We start from the raw sequence: 9,321 nt of genomic DNA, 5'->3' as shown, positions 1-9,321 counted from the left end.
TCTAACCTTGACCATGTTTTAGAATCACCCTTTGTATTGCATTTAACAAAATCCTTAGAGTCTTTTAAAAAACCCACTATGTTGCCTCGCTACAGTGTATTAGTTATATACATACTGCTTTCATTTATCAATATGTGTTGGCTTGAACAATAATATGAGCAGCCAACAGTGGGTGATTACACACTTTAATTTGTGTACATAGAATCTCGATTCTCTCAATAGTTCTCACTATGCACCCAGGATGGTTTTTAAAAGTCACTAAAGAGGCCGCGCGTGGTGGCTCACGCCTGTAATCCCAGGACTTTGGGAGGCTGAGGCAGGCGGATCACAAGGTCAGAGATCGAGACCACGGTGAAACACTGTCTCTACTAAAATACAAAAAATTAGCCGGGCGCGGTGGCGGGCGCGTGTAGTCCCAGCTACTCAGGAGGCTGAGGCGGGAGAATGGCGTGAACCCGGGAGGCGGAGCTTGCAGTGAGCCAAGATCACACCACTGCACTCCAGCCTGGGGGACAGAGCGAGACTCTGTCCCCCCACCCCAAAAAAAGTCACTAAAGAAAACTAGTTTATCCTCACAGAGTTAACAACAATTTACTTTCTAATATTAATGAAATTCATGTAAGTATCCTTAGTGGCACATAAATTACACTTGCATGTCTTGATGGTGTTATAACTTAGATTCAATGTTCTCTTGGGACTCTGTACTTCAGAGATAATCACTTATACATTTCCTTTAAGGTACTATAAAGTTGAGTTTTCATTTTGTTTCTGAAAATAAAAAATGATGTATTCCCACATTCAGTTATACTTTCTTAAGAGGCAATAATTCCCCATGGAGAAAACAGTGTACATTTGGTTTGGAGCAATTAAACTGCTTTCTGAATTCTAAGTTTAGGAGAAATGAACACTCTTCTTACCCTATAGTCATTTGATTGGGTGAGAGTAACTGACCTTGTATTAAAAGAAATACGTTTGCAGGCATAATTGGCTAAAATAAACTAACAAATCCAAATTATGAATAAATGAAAAAATTCTTTCGACAAGGTTGAAACAGCAACCAGTGAAATAGATCAGAATTAGGGATGCTTTTCTTTAAATTAAATGCTACTCTCTCACTTGTACCTTGATTCTCTAGGAGACAGTAAAGGTGGATACAATACAGGAAGATGGGCAGAAAAATTACACGGAGCAGCCAAGTTACACACCAGACTCTGAACACTCCAGCAAGGAGGAATTCACTCCCACTCTATTGTTGGAATGTCTTGAAAACAGGAAAATTCTTTTTTTTAAATTTGAGATGGAGTCTTGCCCTGTCGCCCAGGCTGGAGTGCAGTGGTGCAATCTCGGCTCATTGCAATCTCCGCCTCCCGGGTTCAAGTGATTCTCCTGCCTCAGCCTTCCGAGTAGCTGGTACTACAGGCAAGTGCCACTACGCCCGGCTAATATTTTATTTTTTCAGTAGAGATGATATTTCACTGTGTTAGCCAGGATGGTCTTGATCTCCTGACCTCATGATCTGCCCGCCTCGGCCTCCCAAAGTGCTGGGATTACAGGCGTGAGCCACCACGCCCAGCCGAAAGCTCTTCTTTGTAGTGGAGCAAAATTGCTTCCCAGGACCTTCTAGATATTAGTTCTAATTCTTTGAAATAATAGTACCTGCTACATGTTTTAATACCAGTCTTTTAATCTTCTCGAGGTAGACACAATTGCCCTCCCTTTATAGATCATGAAATTAAAATTCAGACAGGTTAAACAATTTGTTCAGCCCACATGGCTAGAAAGTGGTATGACAACAAACCCAGTTTTGACTTCTAGGCTCTTACTTTTTCCTTCTGTCCCCTGATGCCTTTTTAAATCAAAAAGAGCCACATAGACTATTAACCCTTCTTCAATATATTGACCCAGCATACTGTTCAGCATTTTACCTTCTTTCCATGTCTGCTCTCATCCACAAAAAATATTCTGAATTTACTCGGCCTTCCTTTCAATGACTCAAGTTTGAATCTTCTCATCATTCTAGTTTCTGTTTTCTGAACACATTCCAAGTACTCAATTTCTTTATAAAGCATGGCACCACCACAACCCCAAGAATGATCTGATGAAGGCAAATCTGGGAAGAACAAATATGTACCTTGTTATGAGCATTATACTTCCTTTAATACAGCCTACATGTAAATCAGAATGTATGACAGTCACTCAATCTTGTCTACAAGCATATTATACAAGTTTGTCAATATGCCTTGCTGAAACTCAATCAATGGTCAAATTGTTTTACAATCTCCTGGGTATCCACCCCACACTAAGCTTATGAGCTCTATCATTATTAAACAACATGTAAGTGGTTTTCAGGGTACCCCTTCCTGGAAATCAGGTAAGACTTATATTCTTCCTTGTCTTATCCCAGAGCATGTGCTGTGTCATTACACACAAATCATTTTCCCCTTGGGGAGAGTCACTTTCTAATGTAAGGGACCGCATATATTGTGCTGCTGATTATATAGATGGGAAAGATCAAACGAAGGGAGATGGGAAGTGGCAAAGCATTTCAGTAGCCAAGTCAACAATTCAAAGGTTTTTGAAAAAAAGAGTATTATGGTGAGTTCTTTAATTCAGAAAAATGACTGATAGAAACAGAATTTACTGCTCTTAAGACATGATTTTTTGGCTTGATCTAAAAGCCACAGTCCACAAACATCAAAAGAATCCTCCATACTCAAACAAGAGACACAGAAACAATTCTATTAAACCAGTCATTTCTTCACCCAGCAAACATTTTTGGCAAGAAAATAATAATTATTTTACTTATCCATAGAGGCTTAAGGAAGAGAGCAAGATTCTAAAGTGACATCTCGTAAGTCAAAGCCAATTATTTTCAACCACCACCTATTCCAATGAGCTACAGTGAAAATAATCTTGAATAAAGTTCATGATTTCACTGTGTATGTTTGCAAATGATAGACATGACATACATAAGTCTTTTGGGAGTTCAAATTCTAATAAGGTAGCACCCCAACCTGACAGCAACTCCTCTGAAGTCAATCCATCTACATAATGAACTTAGATGCCAGTTCCAAAATTCACACAGAAAATTCATCTCAGGAAGTTGTTCCCTGGAGACATCTTCTGTATTTACACTGGGTAAGACAATGTGTTCTAAAATCCATAGGAAAATTACAAGGGGAACAAAGGCCACTCCCTTAAAAAAATAATAAGAAGTGAAAACAATCTAAGAATTAGATACCCTGTGGTCAATAATGCAAATGACTCCTTCTGAGTTAACGTGCCGCCTGTCAGCATCACCTCTCCCAAGTACATTGTCTAAAAACTCAATCTGGCTGTTCTGTTCTAAATGAACAGGAAACTTTTCAACAGTATCCTCTATAGGATGTCTTGATAACATCAGTAAGCAGAGCTTTGGGCACACGCCTCTTGGTCACATACACACCCTAGATGAGAAGAATGAAGTTCTTCTAGGTTCTCATAAGTAACAAAATGATAGCCTTCTTAGCCTCCAAATATATGCATGACAGGGAGAAACTGGCCTGTTATTACTGCACTCAGAAGGAACCAAGTCATGAGAGACCTTAACAATTTGCAAAGTAGGATGTGTCCACCATCCCATCCTTTCTCCCTGGCAACTGTTTCACCAGTCTCTCCCTTAGTGCCAGGGGGACCTGAAAGGTACTTGAGAGATAATTCTTATCTATTTACCTAACAAAGTCACAAAATAGTAAGTAGACATATTAACCATTAACCACAGCTAATTGTTACAGAAATGCTTAAGCATTGAGGATTCCAGAAAGAAAAACAGAAAAGCAAAATCCTGTAAGTTACCCACAAAACACCACTAATTTTGAATAATACAAGGCTGCCTATTTTATTCCTTTAAAGATGTAACCAGGCGCGGTGGCTCACCCCTGTAATCCCAGCACTTTGAGAGGCCGAGGAGGGTGGATCACCTGAAGTCAGGAGTTTGAGACCAGCTTGACCAACATGACGAAACCCCATCTCTACCAAACGTACAAAAAAAAATTAGCCAGGCATGGTGATGGGCACCTGTAATCCCAGCTACTCGGGAGACTGAGGCAGGAGAATCGCTTGAACCTGGGAGGCGGAGGTTGCAGTGAGCCGAGATCACGCCACTGCACTCCAGCCTGGGTGACAGAGCAAGACTCAATCTAAAAAATAAAATAAAATAAAATAAAATAAAATAAAATAAAATAAAATAAAATAAATAAAAAGAAAGAAAGAAAATTAAGATAATTAAAGCTCTATGTGCTCTTATACCTAAACTGAAGTATATATAGACAAGTATCATGGAAGTCAAACCTAAAGCCTGGCAGGTCCTTCACTGGTAGGCATGTTTATATTTCAGTTCTGAGCAGTATTGTCATTTATACATAATAATAAATACACTAAAATATAAATTTTGATGAAAGATAATTAGATCACATTTAGGGCTATAAAATAACACCAAAATAAAAAATTCAAAGGGGTATTTATAGTGTCCTTCTGTTAGTTTCTTACGGCTGCCCTAATAAACTACCACAAGCTGGGTGGCTTAGAACACCAGAAGTCTAGTTTCTCATAGTTCTGGAGGATAAAAGTCTGAAATCAAGGTGTTGGCAAAGACATCTTTTCTCTGGCAGCTCTACGGAAGGAATCCTTCCTTTTCTTCTCTAGTTTCTGCTGCTGCCCGCAATCCTTGGTGCTCCTTGGCTTGTAGATGCATCGCTCCGATCTCTTCTTCTACTTCTCATGACCTTCCCTGTATGTCTGTGTCCAAATTCTCCTCCTCCTATAACAATGCCAGTCATTGAATCAGAGCTGACATAATCCAAGGTGATCTCAGTGTATTTCTGATTATATCTGCAAAGACTATTTCCGTAGAAGGTCATATTTACAGGTTCTAGAGTTTAGGACTTCACAGTATCTTTTTGGGAGTCATGATTCAATCCATAACAGAACTCACTTAAGCCACTGACTCACTTAACAAACTACAACTAGCCATACTGATATAACTCTTGGGTGCCGAAGGATGATAGAAACAGGGAAGGAGGCACATGGCTCACAGAGAACAGCTATGTCATAGTGGGTGTTTTTGTATCAGGACCATGGACAGTAGCTCATGTTCCTTCCACCGCCTCCCCCATTTCACCCCAATATTGGTGATGCTTATGCCTATGGAGAGAAATGCTCTACACTAAACTAGGCTTATTAAAGACCATAACATTGTTGATCTACTTTTTCTAAACATGTACTCTATAAATCAATTGATCTTACTGTCACTTTGCCTGGTATGGTGAAAAAAGATTATGGAGGTAGAAAACAGTTTACTGGCTTACAAAGGTTGCTGTTACCTTCCTTTAATCTAGGGTTCTGTCTTCATTGTAAAGTCCTAAAACCTAAATACTCAGCTTAATACATAATGATCATGTGAAAGAATGGCTTTTACCATTTAAACTCATCCAGAACGTATTTGTTCCTGAAAATAAATAGAATTACTATAAGATACTTAAGCTATAAAAGTTATGTTGCATTTCTAAGATGAAGCATGTTAAAGTAATGTGTAAAGAAACACTAATGGGCTGGTATCAATATGTCATAAAGCCAGAATGGGAGGTTGGAAATGGAAAATGGGAAGGAAATGGGTGGAGTGGCCATATCTAAGGGCTCAGGTAATGGACAGCTTTCTATGTCCTTCTGTGGAGCTTGAGCTTTTATTGCAGAAAATGGGGAGCTATTGAGGAGTTTTAGGCATAGGAGTGATATGGTTAAATTTGTATTTTATTTAGATGCTCTGTTGATTGTGTAAAGGATAATTTAGAGGTTGGTAAGACTAAAGGCAAACCGAAGCTGTTAACTAGGGCAATGATAATGAAAACAGGAGAATGGAATGGAATGGACTTCAGAAATACCTAGGAGATGGAATCAGTAGGTCCATCCTAGTTATTGATTGCACAGAAGAAGTTTACTTTTTGCCTTGGGTGATTAAGAAATCTTTTTCAGGAGGTTGTGAATAATGAGTTTGTTTGCTGATATGTTAAATTTGAATTGCCTTTGGGAGTTCAAAATCTGTACTCCTAAAGTTACAATTATCTCAGAGGAATAAACTCTGGTGTTCTATTACATAGCAGGGCGACTATGGTTAACAGTCAGATATTGTGTTTTACAAAATAGTTAGAAGAGAGGCATTTGGATGTTCTCACCACATATAAATAATAAACATATGAGGTGATGAATATGCTACCCTGAGTTGATTATTTTACAACCTATATATGTATCAAAACATCACATTGTACCCCCGCCAATATATACAATTAGAATGCACCAATTAAAAAATTAAAAATCTGTACTACAGGTTCTGCTAGAAAAGCACTGGCCCTGTTTCCTAAATCCCCAGTATCAGCTTAAATCGATTCAAGCTATTCTTTCACCCTTACGTTGTAACCTCTGTGAAAGTTGAGATCTCACATCCCTTAGAACTTGAGAAAATACTTGTTAACCATTTCTGTTGTCACCCTCAAATTCTTAGGTATGTTAGGCGGAGGGATGGAACAACTTATTTTCTAACACCTGGTAGCTTCTTATCGTCTTCAAGCCAAGAGGAACTTGTAGGTGTGCCTCCATCTAGGACAAGGACTTTCTTCTCAGGACTTTAGACAAAAAGAATGACTGGGGATGCTGGGCTTCTGTAGTTACTAAATTGCTGACAGCTTTAAAGGCACGTTTTTCTTGACACAATCTATATGCATGCCATGACTTGTCAGATCATCTGGTTGTTTCTAAATATCAGAGATTAGCACACCTCTGACAGAGGGCAGGGTCTGGTGCCTTGCTGAGGAGGACTTAACAGCTTAAGATGGTAACCTACCCATTATCGGATTTAGATATGACAATCATGTGTTTTCCTGAAAGTCCCTACCCAAGGACCAGATACCTAAGACACAATCAGACAGTCAAGGTTGCCATGACAAGACAGGTGGCTGTGTAGGTGGCGACCAGGCTTCCTGGTATTCCACATTCTCCACAAACTGGTAAAGGGTAATTGAAAGTGATAAATGAACAGAGGTGATGTCTTTTTAGATCTTCTGTAATTCTATAAAGTGAGAACAAAAGAACTAGAAATGACTTCTCATAAAATTTTACTATTAGAAGACACCATGGAAACAATCTGGTTTTATAGCTTTATTTTAAAGGCATGGAAATGAACCCAGAAAAAACAAAATTAACAGTAGTTGCAATGTTCCAATGAGAATCCAGTTCCTTTAATTTATAGAGCAGAACTCTCTCAGCTGTGTATTACTCCCTACATCTTCTATTTCTTGGATTTGGATATAAGATGATATAGCCAGAAGTACCTCATTTGATTATTTTAACAAGTAATTATGCTCTGCCTTAAAAAATTTATTTGCAATAAGTCCTTAGTTTAGGGAAATCTTAGATATTAACTCAGCTTATTTTAAAAATCAGTTTTCCAGATAATTGAGGATATAACTCAATAAAAATTAAAAATTTTTTCTCTTTGATAATTTGATATGCAAATCTAACTTTTATTTAATTGTAATACATATTTTCACGCCTTCTTGGATCTAATAGTTTATTCTCTTAGAATGCTTATGTTTATGAAGTACCCATTTATCTCTGGTATTTGCACAGGTATTTTTATTCTCAAGATACGAATGAGAAAACAAACAGAGAGTTTAAGTGACATCCAAGTGACAGTGCTGGGGCTTAAACTCCCATCCGTCACTCCATGAGAACTTGCTACTTGTATGTGACGAACAGTTTACTTTACTTGATGTCTTAGTTTTAATTGTGCAGTTATACCAACATGACCTTAGGACCTGCCGAGAGACGCAAAGATATTTAACAACAGTTTTTGTGCTTTTCAATATACTCATATAAACTTTTAAAATAAATTTGCTATCTCTTTTCTTTGGACAATTGCTTGTTGCTGTTACTAGCATACTTGACTAATGCTCTATCTTTCTTCAGTCACTGTTTTTGTTTTCTTCTTCAAAGCTGCTATATTAGCATCTGAACTGTATCCTTCCTCCTAAACTTATATGTGGAAGTTCTACCCCCAGTTCCTTAGCATATGGCCATATTTGGAAATAAGGTCGTTATAGGGGTAATTAAATTAAAATGAGATCTTTAGAGTGGGTCCTAATCCAACATGACTAGTGTCCTTAATAAGAAGAGGAAATTTAGACACATTCACGCACATACATAGAATAAATACCACGTGAATACACAGGAAGAAGGCTGTCAAGGAAAATGGCCTCAGAGTGAAACCAACCCTGCAGACACCCTGATCTTGGGCCTCTAGCCTCCACAACTGGGAAGTAATTAATTTATATTGTTTAATTCACCCAGTCTATAGTATTTGTTAGAACATCCTGGAGAAAACTAATACAAATAACAGATGAAGATAGCTAGCTTTTGGAAATGTCTGTGAATTACTAATGAACAGATCTTGAAATGGGCTGGCCTCGAAGTCAAGTTCCTGGGTTTTAGTGCACAAACACTGTGATATTGCTTTTAGCCTGCAGCAATACCTTTTGCTTATTTTGTGTCTCTGGGTTATGTTCTGAATAAGAGGAGTCACAGAATAGGTGAGTTTCAGGTAGCTAAGGTTATAGTTCTAAAAACAATGAATTGCAAAATATAAACCAAGTGGTCCTTTAAATAAAGAAGGAGTTTTTTTGACTTCCTAAGGGTGTTTTTCTGACATGCTTTCTGGTTGCATTTAAAATGTAATTTAATTTCCTAAACCTTAATCTATCTACACTCTTTCAAGAACTTAACAGATGTAAATATCATAGCATACGCATCTATTTCATCTTTTATTTTCTTCTCCTAGGCTATATAGGTAGTTGCAAGTGTCTTACTCCTATTATTCATAATGCCTGAGCTTCCAAACAAATGTTGAAATGGAATCTGTGGAAGTTTAGAGTTGTCGACTAAAGTTCACCTGCAAATGAGTTAGCTCTCCCTTTCCTCTTTGGGGCTGCTTCAGTGTTTTGGGTGGAAATTACAGACCTCTAAGCAGCAAGGGAAGAACAAATGCAGTAAGTGTATTTCTGTGGTAGTAACACAGACCATTCAATAGACCCTAGCAAGCAGGAAAGACTGTATGGATTTCAAAAATAGCACCCATCTCTCTGAGAGCTGCTAAAAAAAGAGTTTTCACCCTTGGAACCAAACAAGACTTAGGTTCTGGAAAAGCCATAGAGGAGCTCCTCAGAGAATTACAAAAACATGTACCTTTTTGCATTCCAAGAATAATAACCAGGCACAGGAGGACACACAGTGCCG

Source organism: Chlorocebus sabaeus, chromosome 17 (assembly GCF_047675955.1).
Source record: "Chlorocebus sabaeus isolate Y175 chromosome 17, mChlSab1.0.hap1, whole genome shotgun sequence".
NCBI classification, from domain to species: Eukaryota; Metazoa; Chordata; class Mammalia; order Primates; family Cercopithecidae; genus Chlorocebus; species Chlorocebus sabaeus.
The sequence above is the reverse complement of the archived record's forward strand: the minus strand, read 5'-3'. Positions refer to the sequence as shown.